This window comes from Sapajus apella, unplaced genomic scaffold, assembly GCF_009761245.1.
Source record: "Sapajus apella isolate SASKATOON/1434 unplaced genomic scaffold, GSC_monkey_1.0 scaffold129, whole genome shotgun sequence".
Classification (NCBI taxonomy): domain Eukaryota; kingdom Metazoa; phylum Chordata; class Mammalia; order Primates; family Cebidae; genus Sapajus; species Sapajus apella.
In genome coordinates, this window is record NW_022437069.1 from 2,571,381 (window position 1) to 2,587,339 (window position 15,959).

The window sequence follows — 15,959 nt, forward strand, 5'->3', positions numbered from 1 at the left end:
TGTCCAAATCTCTTCCTCTGTTAAAGATGCCAGTCAGATTGGATCAGGGACCGCCGTAATGATCTCATTATAACTTAGATGCCTCTTTAAATACTCTCTCCAAATACAGCCACACCCTGGGGTACTGGGGGGCTAGGGCTTCAACATATGGATTTTGCAGAGAACATAATTCACCCCACCACGATTGCTGTGCTTTAGCTCAGAACATGAAAAGGCTCCCTGGAGAACCAGGTAACCAGTCACATGTGTGATACAAGGTGTGCATGGGCGGACAGACTCTGTGTGGTGGAAAGAATCTTGGAGATTAAACTTGACCTAATCTTGGACATTACTTGACCTTCATTTTGTAGAATAGGGAGAGGCTTGGGTGGGTTAGGTGGGCTGCCTGGGACTACAGCAGGCAAGTTCACCCCCATCTTTGGAGCCTCCTGGTCTTTTTGAGACATGATACAAGTTTTCCCTTTTTTTTTTTCCTCCTTCACATCCCTGGAATTCCCCTTCTTCCCTTGAAGTAGTACAGCTAATTGTGTCTGAAGCCTGAGTCCACAGACACACTCGCCTCGACAGAGGGTGATTCTGAGTAAGGGTCAAGGCTACATGAGTCCCTCTTCCCCTTCCTGAGATGTGGTTCTGCCAGATTCAGTTGCAGGACAAGGATAAGAGGCCCCATCATATTCCAGCTGAGGCTGTTTATCTGCAGTTTTCCAGAACAAGTGGAGTAGGAAAAATGGTTCTCCTCAGAGGACTCCACTTCCCCATCAAGGAAGAGGCAAACTCCAGCCATGATGATCCCTGATGCTGAAAAACAGCTGGGTTTTCAGTCTGTTTCTCTGTGCCTCCCCCTCTTTCTGACTTCTTCTCCTTCAACAGTGGCCGCTTTCCCATTCCTCAGACATGCCAGGCACCGTGTTCTGTCCAAGGACCTTTGTAGTGGCCACTCCCTGTCTGTCATGATCTTCAAGTATTCTCATGGCAGCTTCCTTCAAGTTCTCTCACTGAAGCCTACCCTGATCATCCTAGTTAAAATTGCAAGCCACTAGCCCACCAATCCTACACATATTACTACCTATGCCTTTTCTGTTTCTCTATAGTAATTAACACTTTCTCATATACTCTATAATTTATTTACTTAGTCTTTTGTTGATTGTCTGTCACCCTCCATTAAAACACACACACATCGATAGTTTTTAAGAATAACGAATTCCAAGAACTAAGAAGGCACTCAAGAAATAGCTATCGAATGAATGAATGAATGAATGAATGTCTTCTACACCACAGTTTGGGGTGACTAAGCATTCTTTTCTCCAGCCAACTTAAGTCTCCCGGTAAGGAGATGAAGAGACAGAGAAGGAGGGAGAGGGTGTCAGCTATCCCTCTGTGTACTGGTTTGGAGAAGTATAAAAATGTCAATTCTAATTATATTATAATGGTGGAAGGATCTTATGGTTATTGAGAATCTATTTGGCTGTAGTCAATTCAATAGTTATATCTTAAATTCCACTTTACAGATCCAAAAATTCAAGTTCGGGGCGGGGGGCAAAAGTCACTGTTTTAAGATCACACAGGAAGTAAGAGGAATCAAATTAACAATCAAATCCAGATCAGTCTGGATCCCACGTTGCTTTTGGCACACCATCACTACAGTCCTTGATTTAGTGACACACCAGGACATATTCATTTCCTTCTGTTTTCTTAGAGGGGAGGCAATATTTGGCATGAGAGAAAAATTCGATGCTAAAGAGATCCCTAAAGATGCTGAGTGAGACATTGCCTGACCTCAACTTTATGTCTGCCTGAGTATCCAACTAAGGCCCCCTCTTACCCAGTAGATTCCCAGTTCAGTGTTAAAATACATGCGGGTATTGATTAATTTGGGAGTGTGTCCTCTGCCATCTGTTACCTGCATTAAAGTACAGTCTTATATGACTGATGGAATTTTATAAAGAAATAATAATTCAATGTTTTCTTTACAATAGCATCACTATGACTTCTTTGGTTTTCTCTGTTTTTTCTTAAGTGTAATAAAAACGGATAGAATCACAGTTAGCTTGCACAGAATTGCTGGATACACCAAGGGAATAAGCCACCCTCGTGCATGTTCATGATGGGGTGGGTCTGCTCAGCCAGTGGGCTGCTCACAGGAGATCTGTACATCAGGGCTGGGACTGGTCCTGTTCTTGAGTCACACATGTCTGCAGCAGGCATTAATGTTCACAGCACAAACACACAGTGATAGAATATCTCTGTTTTTCCTAAAATGTATACATAGATATGCTATAAGTCCCCATTTTGAAAAGCACAAACCATTAATCTCAGTAGATGTAGGGAGACTTAGCTGGCCTATGTCTTAGGTGCTATGGGGGAGCAGTAATCAGACACCAAGCTTTGCTGAGGATGAGGGTGAAACAGACCTTCAGTCATCCATCTGTGCACATCATGCTCCTCATTCTGTAAGCAGGCATCGAGGCCCCTTCATGTTCACTGCCATCCTTGTCTGTGTTGCTCACTTGTACATGTCAGTTTGACTGGACTAAGGAATGACCAGATAGTTGGTAAAACATTACTTGTGGGTATGTCTGTGAGGATATCTCTGGAGAGATTAGCATTGGAATCAGTGGACTGAATAAAGACAATAACATTCTCCATGTGAACCAGCATCATCTGTTCTGAGGGTCAGAATAGAACAGAAAGACCAAGGAAGGGCAAATTTGCTCTTTGCTTGAACTTGGACATCTAAATTTTCCTACCCTCAGACATCAAAGCTCCTAATTCTTGGGTTTGTCAACTTGGGGTGAGACTTACACCATTGGCTCCTTGGTTCTCAGGCCTTTGGCTTTAAACTAGAATGAAATTCATTGGCTTTCAAATTGCAGGTGGCCAATCATGAAACTTCTCAGTCTCCATAATTGTGTGAGCCAGTCCATCATAACTCCCTCTGTTTCTCCACATATATATGGAGATGTGTGTGTCTACCTATGTGTATATATATACATATGTATGTTTATACATACATGTATATGTGTATGTGTGTAGTATGTATGCGCGTGTGTGTATATATATGTGTATATATATGTATGTGTGTGTATGTATGTATGTATATAAATATAAATATAAATATATATGTATATATAAAAAACCTTAACCAGGACTTGTAATTATTCAAGAAGGAAGTTGAATGATTATGAGATTATGAGTCCTGGATGAATAAGGTACCCCTGGATTCTAGACTGAGGCTGAGCTCCTTATATATATATCTATATATGAGAGAGGGGTAGAGATAGATGATTGATTGATTGATTGATTGATAGATAGATAAATACATAGATAGATAGATAGATAGATAGATAGATAGATAGCTTGCTCTTCTGTTGATTCTGTTTCTCTAGAGAACTCTGGCTAATACGTCATTCATTTTGTCATTTTCTCTTTTTGGAATTTCAGAACATCTTACTGCCCCTGTTTATCTGGGGGCACCAAGAACTCTCCTTTCCTATTAAGAGCTCATAGAAACCTGAAGTGACCCAGGAGATAAGGCCCAGGTCTTCTCTCACAAATCTATGGGGTGCTAAGCCTCAGTCTAGATTCCAGGATGTAGGGTCTCTTATCCAAGTTCCCCCTTTTCCAAGTGCTTTCAATTCCTTGTGGCTCAGAATTTTGAAGATTAAAGTTTATTTTCTTTAATTCCCAAAGCATATCCCCTTCAAATTCCACCTTGATACTCAAAAGACTAGAACTGACTTTATTTTCCAGACTCCGTGGTAAATAACCCAACCTGGGGCAGTGGATCCTTCATTGTCTCTTTTGAATGGAGAAGAACCATGAGGTTAAAAAAACTACCAAAAATAAAAACATACTGTCAAAATAGTATCTTACTAGACATCTTAACTGATGAGGGAAACGTGGTCAAACTCATCAAAAACCCATGTTGCTAACTGAGAACTATGGGCTGATAGGCATGATCTCTATCGTACAGGACAGATGAATAAGAATTCTCGGAATTCTCAGGATCTTCAGACGCAGTTGCCTCCTGGCAGGTTTGTGTGTGTCAGGGATTGGAAGGTTTATTTTTTATTTTCATCATTTTCCAACTAATCTGCCAGGTACTGGGTGCCCTAGTCCAGTGCTTCTCAAACTCTAACATACATGCAAATCACCTGGGATATGGTCAAAGTGCAGATTCAGATTCAGCAGTTCTGCAGGGAAGCCTGAGACTATGCATTCCTAAAGGGCTCTCAGGGACTGCTGATGGTGCATGTCTGTGGACTAAACTTTGAGTACACAGTAGCAGGTTGATTTCATCTGCGAATTCCTCTTATGAATCCTATACTCCAAGCCTGCGTAAGGCTCATCATTTTTAAATTCTATGTTGTCTATTTTGTTTGTCCTCTGTCTAAAAGACCTACCCAGATTAGACGCTTGTTTCTACCTTTGTGCATGTCAGTCCACAGGTCAAGCTCTCCTGATCCCTTGCTTTATGCATGTCCTAGAAAGAGGTCATAATGCCTCATGCTGCACTCTAATTTTAGCTTTTTTTTCCCTGTGCAACATATTATGAGTTCATTAAATACAGGGATTATTTGTCTCGTTTCTCATTACCTAATACAGTGTGTTGCTTGAATGAATGGATGACTAAATGAATGAAGCTTAATGTTTGACAGATGAGCAATGGCACAAATTATATGAACCACATATAGCTATATGCATGGGGGAAAATCCCCTCCCAACCTCATATTCTGACAAGAACAGATGATCAAGGCCATGTATGGATTGCTAGGCCTGTTTCAGAAGAGGGGCTGAAGACATTGAGATTTTGTTCTGTTGCTAATAAGATGTATTAATCTCTAGGACTATCTGTGTAAAGCGATTCATTCACCTTATACCTCCAGCACTCTGGGGTGGGAGGGGGCAACCAGAAAGAGGGGAAGAGAAAGATTTCTCCTGCTCCCCAAAGCTCCAGGGGAAACCTCATTGCATAGTGGAGATCACAAGGGGAGGTCCGTGGCGATTATTACCTTTTGAAGATGGTAGATGCATCTTTTGACTTTCTGCAAAAGTCAATTCCAGGTTTGTTCCCATTAACCCCCTGCTTGATGAGAACGGCAGGGTGTACTGCTAGTGGTTTCTGGTTGCTTTTGGGCTGATGTGAAATGCATGTGATAATTACCTAACTAAATTAGTTCTGTTCTTATTATTTTTTATATAAAATGGTTTTGTAGGGATGGATTTTTATAAGAATGTCTGGTCTAATTTCTCATTATCACCACTGGTTAAAAAAACCTGATAACATTTTTCTCCCCATTTTCAAGGATATCTCTTGTACTCACCACACTTGATTTCCAAATATGCTCATGTATGGCCTGTGACATATGAAAAACACTAAAATCCTGGAATTATCTGTCCTCTTTCTTTTTGGTTCAGAGGACTGTCATCACTGTTGGATTTCCTCTTGCATATTCACAGGTCAGTGGTGATTTTCTTCATGGCTCTAAATGCAAAGAGAAGCACAGATTTTCTGCTACTACAAGCGCAGGGATGTTCCACCCCAACATGTTAACATCCCAGACGTATGACATGAGCCACTCTCTGGGACTTGCCCATCTGTTCTAAGTCTCAGCCACCTGGTGATTATGCAGAAAGAGCAGAATGCATGCGGCTTTTTGTCCTGGCACGGCCATTAGGTTTTAGGGCCTTACAAATCCCAGCATATACGGCTTGCTCTGGAGAGCTCCCTGTAGGATTTTTGATAGTACATTGTGTTGAGTTGCTTTAAATTAGTTGAATTTGCACCTCCTTCTTAGAGGTAGTTTCTTATTTTTTAACAAATCAATTCTGGACAGTCTTATATGTAGAAAATTCCCAGATAATATTTTGAATTGAATTACATGGCTTCATCTATCTGGGACTCAGCTACTGAATCAGCAACATAAGATGTGTTTTAGGGTTAATTTCCTAAACATGATATGGATGTTGTTATATGATACACCAAGATTTAGTTCTCATACTAATTGGGTTACTGTGGTGTAACTTTTTAAAAGATGGCCATCGATCCTGTGACGCTCCTCCCAGGGACAGATGGGGCCTAATTTATTTTCCTGTGCCTGCGCTGGCCTGAGTAACTTACTTTACCAAGAGGAGGGGCATACTGAGACTTTTTATTTATTTATTTATTTTGAGACGATGTCTCACTGTCACCCAGGCTAGAGTGCACTAGTGTGATCTCAGTTCACTGCACTTTCTCTCAGGTTCAAGCGATGCCTTGGCCTCCTGAGTAGCTGGGATTACAGGCATGAGCCACCATGCCAGGCTAATTTTTCATATTTTTAGTAGAAACAGGGCTTCACCGTGTTGGTCTGGCTGGTTTCGAACTCCGGACCTCAAGTGATCCACCTGCCTTGGCCTCCTAAAGTTCTGGGATTATAGGCGTGAGCCACCGCGCGGGACCCGCATACTGAGACTTCTGAGGGCAGGACATAAGAAACCGATAGCTCAGTCTGGAGGATACCAATCACCACATAAAGGGTCTGACATACCTCCCACTGCCATGTTGTAAGGAAGCCCAGGCTTGATGTGGACAGGCCACATGAAGGGAGAAAGAGAGAGAGGGAGACCCAGCCAGGCTCCTGCTGATTAAACCATCTTAGGGTGCTACACATGTGAATAATGATACCATTTTGGGTGTCCTGCTCAGTAGAGCTTTCAGATGACTGCAGCCCCAGCTATGCAAAAGAAAGCCCAAGCAAAAACTATCTAGCTGAGCCCAGTCAACCCACAAAGCCATGAGAGGCCATAGCAAAGTATTTCTGTCTAAGTCACTAAGTTTTGGATGATTTGTTTAGCAACAACATAGAATACATGAACAAATAGCTCACTATTCTCACCTCTAAAATAGAGATACTGGCCAGGCACGGCGGCTCACGCCTGTAATTCCAGCACTTTGGGATGCCCAGGCGGGCAGATTGTGAGGTTAGGAGTCGAGAGCAGCCTGGCCAATATGGTGAAACTCTGTTTCTAATAAACATACAAAAATTAGCCAGGCGTGGTGGTCTGCACCTGTAGTCACAGCTACTCGGGAGGCCAAGGCAGGAGAATTGCTTGAATCCTGGGGGCAGAGATTGTAATGAGCTGACAGTGTGCCATTGCACCCCAGCCTGGGTGACAGAGGGAGACTCAGTCTCAAAAAAAAAAAAAAAAAAAAGAGATACTGATGCCTATCTCCTGTAAACGCTGAAATTTAAGTGTATGGTAAATCCCTTGGCACATTACCTGCAGGAGGAGAGTCTTAATGATTCTCACTTCCCCTTCCTTTCCAGTTCTAACCATTTATAAATTTGTGATCAATTTTTGTAGGTCTGTATTTGCCCTCTAAAGTTCACTTGTCTGAAACATCCTCAGAAAGAGAAGACACTTATAACCATCCATTTATTTCATCAGTCACGACTTTCAATAATAGCTAAATCTTAGCCATCCAGAAACACCAAAGAAATGATAACCTGGATAGTTTTACGGAGAGTTCAGCATACATTTTTTATAATTTTCAAAAATTTATTTTTAAAATCCTAATTTAGATGCAAATCTTGTTAACATCTATCATAGTTTTTATAGTATTAAAACACCAATATACTCAACATGATGTTAATGTTTGCTGATCACTTAGTCACTGGGAGAAACACTAGTTATGATGGTTGTCATATCATTATCATACAACCATTTGTGTGTACACTATAGATCCGTGGTTGCTATCATTTTTTTTTTCTTGTTTAGTGAAGTTCTTACCCATGCCTTTCTGCTGATAGGTTAGCTGTCACATCCTGTAACTGACAATATAATTGTTTGCGGGAAACTTCTCAGAGACTACCTGGGCCACTGGCCAGACTATAGATGCATGCCTTTAGGTCAGGTGTCCACTCACGGTGCTGTCAGCTGTTGGATGTTTAGGTGATGAGACATAAAACATAATGACTATTGGGAAAGAATGCTACAGAGCTACAAGACAATCACCTGAAGGCCTTGGGAAGCACATCCTGATATCTAGACCACCTGAGGCTTAGTGGAAGTCTACCCAATATCTAATAAGCTGCAGCAGCAAGGCATTGCTCTTACTGCTCTCATGTTAACCCGGCCTGTAGAATTTAATTTCCTGATTTGCTGTCTGCTTTTCCTGATGAGATGGTGGCTCTTCTTGTAAATTCAAATCATCTGATTGCTGCCCTGACAATTTTTCAAATCCTTGCCAATGCCAGTCCCTTCTTTTTAGGGTTTGGACTTCATCCAACTAGCTGCTGTTTGGGGCCTTAATTTACATTAAGAAATAGTGTCTGTATCCAAAATGCCACCATCATGGAATATTACTCCCTGGAGATTAATAAGAAGAAAGAAACAAAATAAAGCCTTGAATAACAGTGCAGTTCAGAATGAGCCAAAGGCCATCTCCCACTGGACAGCACTGTACATTTATTAGCATCACCCCAATAACCATAATGATGATTGGTAATATTCTGAGAGCAACTCAGCATGTCCCATGCATCATACTAAACTTAATCTTATGAGCTGGATATTACTATTATGCATGCTCTGTAGAGAGGAAATAGAGGGCAGAGAGCTTGAGAGAATTCCACAAAACTACAGAATGAGCAAGAAGGAGAGCCAGAATCCAAACCCAGGTGAGGAGTGTGCCCCCCTACCCACTGCACCCCAGTGCCTCTCAGAATGCTAACCCAAGACTGGCCTTGGCAGCCTTCCTTGGAATACATCATGCCATGGGTGGCGTGCATTGTCACGTTGTCTAGTGGCCATTTTGGAGCTATCTTCAGATCGGTATCAGCGTGATTAGAGAAGCAGTGATGACTTACTGAAAACATTAGCAACTCTGGGTCCCCGGTGAGATCCATTACAATTTTCCTGTCCAGCGCTGGCTGGCTTACATGATTTTAATTTCTCATATTCCTTAAAGAATTGCATCTTGGGAACATAACTCAAAAATTCCATATTGCTTGACTATGTTGTTCTTGTTCTACCCTACTTCAAAATGTAATTCCTGATCAGAAAGAGCATAAATTTTGTCACTGCTACCTAGAAACATAATATTGTTTCTTCCTCATACCCGTAGATCTTTCTCATCTTTCATTCTCCTTAAATTTAAGTGGAAATTATTTGATAGATCAGAAAAGTCAATAAACGGCATTCAGACATACTGCTTTTTAATAATTCATTTCTATTTAATTTTTTAGCCTATGTTTTTAACAACAGCTCTTTGTCAAGGTCTTAATTAAGCCTGAACTGTTTCACTGTCTATTTTCTTTTTCTTATTAATTGGGAATATAAACTTTTCCTAGCCATGCCATCTTTAGCTGTCACCTATCCTTTACTGCAGTAATGAACAGACAAACTAGCCTGTATTTCTAGTTTTCATTTCTTGAAGCAGTTAGTAATTCAGCTTCTCAGAGGACTCAAATGTATCCCTCAAAGAATTCAGTTTGCCGTTTTGTTGCACATATGACATTCTTAGAAACCCTGGTCTAACAAGTTTATTATACAAGTAAAAATAAAATGACCAAAATGTTGATGGCCTTAACAGTGTGACTTTAGAGCTAAGGATCCTCTCATTTTTTCTCCTGCGGTTTCTAAAAAATAACAAATAATAAGATTATTGTGGGTTTTAAACTTCAGAAACCCTAATTAAAATGGTGGAAAAACTTCCCTTGTAACGTCCAATTCTAACCCAAAGCCACTAAAAAGGTCACAGACAAAAGGAGCATCAGGCCTTTTAAAAATGTTTATTTCTTCCCTCATACTCCATTACCCAGGGAAAAACAGTAAGTAGCAACTACAATGAGAAACAGGGAGGTGGGAAGACAGGGCAAATGATGTACAGTCATGCACCATGTAACAATGTGTTGGGGAATGATGGACCACAGATACAATGGTGATACTACTATCATAATGAAACATATCTAACATCCTGATATTGGCCTTGCACATCAAATAGAGGAAATTAATATTTAGTATGATTAAAAATGTATACATCCTCTGGATTTCTGTAACTGTACTCTGTAATGCTTGGACAACAACAAAATTGGCTAATGACACATTTTTGAAATGTACCCCCATCCTTAAGTGATGCATGACTGTATATATTTTAAAATTCTTAACTCTAAAAATAAGAGGCACAGTTGAAAATGTGGTAAATAAATACCACTTTCCAGAATGCAAAGGCAGGTGAGGAGACTTCTCATCGAATTCACAGGTTGAAAGAATCAGCCTAAATTCCCCCGTAAATGATAGACTGGATAAAGAAAATGCAGTACATATACACCATAGAATACTATGCAGCCATAAAAAGGAATGAGATTGTATGTTTGCAGGGACATGGATGGAGCTGGAAGCCATTATCTTCAGCAACCTAACTCAGGAACAGAAAACCAAACCCCGCAGGTTCTCACTTATCAGCGGGAGCTGAATGAGGAGAACACATGGACACATGAGGAGGGGATTAACACACACTGAGCATCTGTTGTGGGAAAGAGAGCATCAGGAAGAATAGCTGACAGATACTGGGCTCCATAACGGGTTATGGGATTGTCTGTGCAGTAAATCACCATGGCACATGTTTACCTATGTAAAAAAAACTGCACATCCTGTACATGTACCCCTGAACTTAAAAGCTGAAGAAAACAAGAAAAAGTCAGAAAAGTAGTCCATTTTGAAGTGGGTGTGTTCAGGATTCTTAATCCCCTCATTTGGTATAGTCTGATGGGCGAAAACCTGAACCAGTAATCTCAACTTACAAGATGAGAGCCCTGTGCTTGCCCATATGTCTGTGCGTTTTTCTGTACTTTGGTACCCATGACTGGAGATGGTTTACTTAGCATTACAGGTAATCACTTAAGGCTAAACTACACTTGTCTTAAACCACTCCATGCTAACCAACCACTACCTTGGAACTGGGGTCAATGAGATCCTCCAGCACTGACTGATAATCTTTCCTCTAGTTCCTCTGCTGGAGAGGTATAGCCTACTTCTTTCTATTGCCTCCTGTAGCATCAGGTACATTCCATACATGATTGTACCTTTCAGTAGTATTCTAGGTTAATTACATCTGACTATTCCATAAGTCATGCTAACAAAAAGGCCATTTTTTTAATCTTTACTGTTTCCTGTGTTCTCACTAGTCTGGATCAGCTGGTCAGCTTGAGTTAAAAGGGCTGGAGGAATTCAGAACGATCTTTTTCCTTGGCCAGCCTTCCCAGGAGCATTTAGAATACACTTCCATGTGACGTTGTGGGAGTGATGAGTGACAGAACTGGTGAAGGACTATTGTAGGACATCCTCAGGAGGGCAGAAAATACCTACAGGCCAAAGCAGTGGTCCCAGAGAAGCATTAAGAGGTGGCTCAAGCCTGTAATCCCAGCGCATTGGGAGGCCGAGGCGGGTGGATCACAAGGTCAAGAGATCGAGACCATCCTGGTCAACATGGTGAAACCCCGTCTCCACTAAAAATACAAAAAAATTAGCTGGGCATGGTGGCGCGTGCCTGTAATCCCAGCTACTCAGGAGGCTGAGGCAGGAGAATTGCCTGAACCCAGGAGGCGGAGGTTGCGGTGAGCCGAGATCGCGCCATTGCACTCCAGCCTGGGTAACAAGAGCGAGACTCCGTCTCAAAAAAAAAAAAAAAAAAGATAATCCTGAACTGACAAATCACACGTGTGTACTTGAAGCACCGTAGGATTCCTTTTGAATAGAGGGAAATAGGGCTCATGTGAATATTTGATGAGAAGATGTGCCAGGCAAAATAGGACTTGCTCACAACTCAGACTGCGAGGCCAGTATTAGACTGGTGCCAAAATCAGAGAAAGAGGTCACAAGAAGACAACAGTAAATATCCCTTATGAATACGGACCCAAAACCCTCAACAAAATACCAGCAAAATTAATCCAGAAACAGATGAAAAGGATTATGCATTGTGACCAAGAAGGATTTATCCTAGGATTACGAGGCTTGTTTAATACACAAAAATCAATACTATGTTTATAGCATCAAGAGCAAAAACTACACGATCATGTCAATAGATGGTGAAAATTATTTCACCAAATTCAAAACCCTTTCATGATAGAAAAAAAAAAGTCAACAAATTAGAAATAGAGGAAAACATTATATTTAATGGTGAAAAGCTGGATGCTTTTCCCTTAAGCTTGGAAATGAGGCAGAGACGTCTTCTCTGACCACTCCTATTAAACATGGTATTGGAGGTTCTCACCAGGGTAATTGGAGAAGCCAAATAATATAATAATAATAATATAATAATAATGGGCATCCTGACTAAAAACAAGGAAGTAAAACTATCACTATTTACAGATAAAAAAGTCTTGTCTATAATTTTGTTAAGCCAAAGAAAGACTCTTAGCAGTAATGAGTGAGTTCAGCAGGGTTACGGGACAAGCTAACAATGTTCAGTATTTTTATACCTTAGCCATCAAGAATCTGAAAATAAAACTGAGATGCAATTCCACTTGCTTTTAAATTTCCCCTAAATTAAAATGCCAAATAAAATATTTAGGAGTAAATTTAACCAAATACATGTAAGAATTAATTGTATACTGAAAACTGCAAAGCAATTGTTACAATTTTAAGGAGACTGAAATAAATGAAAAGTTACCCCTTTCCATGGATCAGAAAATTTAATGTTGTTAAAATAGCAATATACTTAAATTGATCTACAAATTCAATGCAGTGCCTATCAAAATCCCAGCAGCCTTATTTTGTTCTAGAATTGACAAGAATGATCATACAAGTTATATGGGAATGCAAGGGACTCACAATACCCTCATCAATATTGAAAACAAAGAAGAACATTGAAAGACTCCGATTCTTGATTTCAAATATTCACACACACATACATACAGTAGAATACGGCTTGGCCACAAAAAGAATGGAATCATGACTTTTGCAGTGACATGGATGGAACTGAGGCCATTATCTTAAGTGAAATGGCTCAGAAACAGAAAGTCAAATTGTACATGTTGTCATTTATAAGTAGGAGCTAACTAACATGTATATGCGCAGGGAGAGGGTGTCGTACTGGACATTGAAGACAGGAAAGCGGAAGCGTGGGAAGAGGGTGAGAGATGAGAAATTTCTTGATGGGTACAATGTACATTATCTGTGTGATGGTTATGCTAAAAGCCCAGACTTCACAGCTAAGCAATATATCCAGGTAGCCAAACTGTATTTATACCCCTTAAATTTATACAATCTTTTTTAAAAAAGGTATTTCTGGTCTCACCAAGGATCTCTGCATTGCTAAATCCAATGAGCAACATTAAGGTGAGCGTCTTTCCTGCTGTTTCAGCAACACTGAACCCAGCTGATGCCTCTTCCTTCTCCTGTAAACTCTCCCGCCTCGATTTCTGTGGCAGTCCACGGCTCGCACTGTTCCTTTCCCTTCCTGTCTGCATGCTTAGCCTCCTCTGCTGAGGAATTAACTGTTGATGTCCCTCAAGAGTTAACCTTAGGTTTGCTTCTCTCCATGCTCTATCCTTTATAAAACTTGGTAAAGATGTGGCTTGCCTATTGGTGCAAACACTAAATACATAATCATTTCATACCCACAGTAGCCCTGTGAGATAGTGCATTCAGCCAAAACCTACACATGTCCAAGACCATATGCTAGGTTGATAATTCAGACATTCCAAAGGCTGGCAGAACCACTGTCTTACATCTGGATGATGTCACCTGCTTCCCTTACTTCACATATCTGTGGGCTGATAACCCCATGTCTTATCTCCATCCCTTCTCTTTCACTCACTTAACTTCTAGTCATTCACCAGTCTCATCTCGAATGTCACTTCTTTCCGTAACTCCCAGACTAGGGGATAGCCTGTTGTGTTTTCTCATTTCCTTAACAATGCTTAGAAGGATTGTCATTTTACAGGTATAGATTTATGCATTTAATTAATAACTCTCCGTCCCCTCCACGAGAGAATAAATTCTGTAAGGGTAGAGTCCAAGCGACTTTTGATGTCTTCTGTCTACAGTGGCATCCAGGACAACGCAAGCATGGAATCATAATTTATTAAGTGAAGGAATGCACGTGTGAATAACTAGTCAAACAGATCCTTGTCGGTATCCTAATTCTTCACTAGTGCCAATGGGATTTTAAGCAAGGAATTGACTCTCTTACTCCAGTATTCCTTATCTGTAAAAAGGGGATAACAATATTCCCAGCCATGCAGGTTTTCTGTAAAGATTAAGATAATATATTTTAAAAGCTTCCAGCACAGTTACTGGAATGTAGTAATTGCTCAGTGTTCTGACAAGAGCTTCCTCTTAGAACGAAATCTGGAGAAGGATGGGATTTGCCCAGCATCCCATAGCTTGTGGCAGAGGCTGAATTGCATTTTAACCACCTTGAAACCTTTGTTAATTCATTGCTCATCTGTGTGACATACTCAAATTTCCATTTTGGCAAGATTACTCTGGCTGCTGTGTGTGTGTGTGTGTGTGTGTGTGTGTGTGTGTGTGTGTGTGTGTGTGTGTGTGTGTGTGTCTGTCTGTCTTAACAGCCACGTTTACTTTCTCAGACCATAGCTTTAACAGCACTTTCTTATGATAGCAGAGTCTGAAGCCCTCACAACCCCACCACCCCTAAATGCCCTAGTAGGAAGAATTACATGATTCAAATGCTTTAATTTTCTAAACTCACTGTGCTACTCCTTAAATGAAGTCCGATGATTTCCATTGAATTGTGAGGTATAAGATGAAACACTATCTTCATGTTATTGTTATTCTACCAAGACATTCCAGCCTCTGAAATGCACCTTGGAAATTCCTTAGGGTGTGTGCTGTTTGGTACAAGGCATTGCCTCTGCACTGACACCTGTGTGCAGTGATTTCGTCAACTGCCTGTTTTCTCTCCCCTCAAAACAAGGGCTTCTGAACTCAGGGATGTTCAACAGGAATCTGAAATAGTCAGAAAACAAAGAGAGAGGGCCACAGGGGAGCAGCTTTGGCAGGGAGGGAGGGAGACTGTAATTCACAATTCCTAGTTCCTGTGACAAAAGCAGCCACCTGACTGACAGTCTGGGAAGAGAGTCTTTTTCAGTCTCGTTCCCTGGGCTTCATGCCTTGTCTCTCCGTTTGCTCCTCTTCTCTAGATGTACAAGGAAGGGAGAAGAATATTTGCTCTGAGTTGCAGAAAAAGGGTCTTGAGGAAGTCTTCCACCAGTGCTGAAAGCGGCCCACAGTGACGGTGATCCATCATGAAACCTGCTTAACTGGGCAGAGCTAGGCAGCCAATTCTCATTTCTTTGCACAAGTGGGATTTTTCAGGCCCTGGTCAGGCTTTTTCTCTCTTACTCTATTTTTAAACGGAAAGGAGCATTGTTACTTAATTCAATCAAGTTGGGTCAGTGTTATGGACTGAATGCTTGTACTCCCTTTCCTGTCCTGCAAATTCATGTGTAGAAGCACTAACCCCCAATGCGAGGGTCTTTGGAGATGGGGCCTATAAGAAGTAAACAGACCCATGATGGGATTAGTGCCCTTAGAAGGAGAGATGTCAGAGAAAGGGGGAGAGAGACAGAATGAGCCCAGGAAAGGCCACTTGAGGAAACAGCCATAAAGCAGATATCTGCAAACCAAAAGAGGGACCTCAACACAATTTTTTTTTTGACACAATCTCTGCTCACTGCAACCTCCATTTCCAGTGTTCAAGCAATTCTCCTCCCTCAGCCTCTCAAGTAGCTGGGATTACAGGCACCCACCACTATGCTCAGCTAATTTTTGTATTTTTAGTAGAGACGTGGTTTTACCAAGTTGGCCAGGCTCGTCTCAAACTCCTGACCTCTGGTGATCTGCCCGCCATGGCCTCCCAAAGTGCTGGGATTACAGGCGTGAGCCACTGTGCCCAGCCATTTGTGGCATTTTCTTATGACAGCCTCAGATAACAAGACAATCTTTAGAGG

At 41.2% G+C, this 15,959-nt stretch overlaps 1 long non-coding RNA gene across 1 annotated transcript; it reads left to right on the forward strand.

The window, feature by feature from the left end:
* Positions 1-6,896: 6,896 nt before the first annotated feature.
* On the forward strand, positions 6,897-11,496 carry LOC116539501. The gene is made up of 2 exons (XR_004264090.1): positions 6,897-6,963; positions 11,441-11,496. It is a non-coding gene; the product is annotated as an uncharacterized LOC116539501 (long non-coding RNA).
* The last annotated feature ends 4,463 nt before the right edge of the window (positions 11,497-15,959 follow it).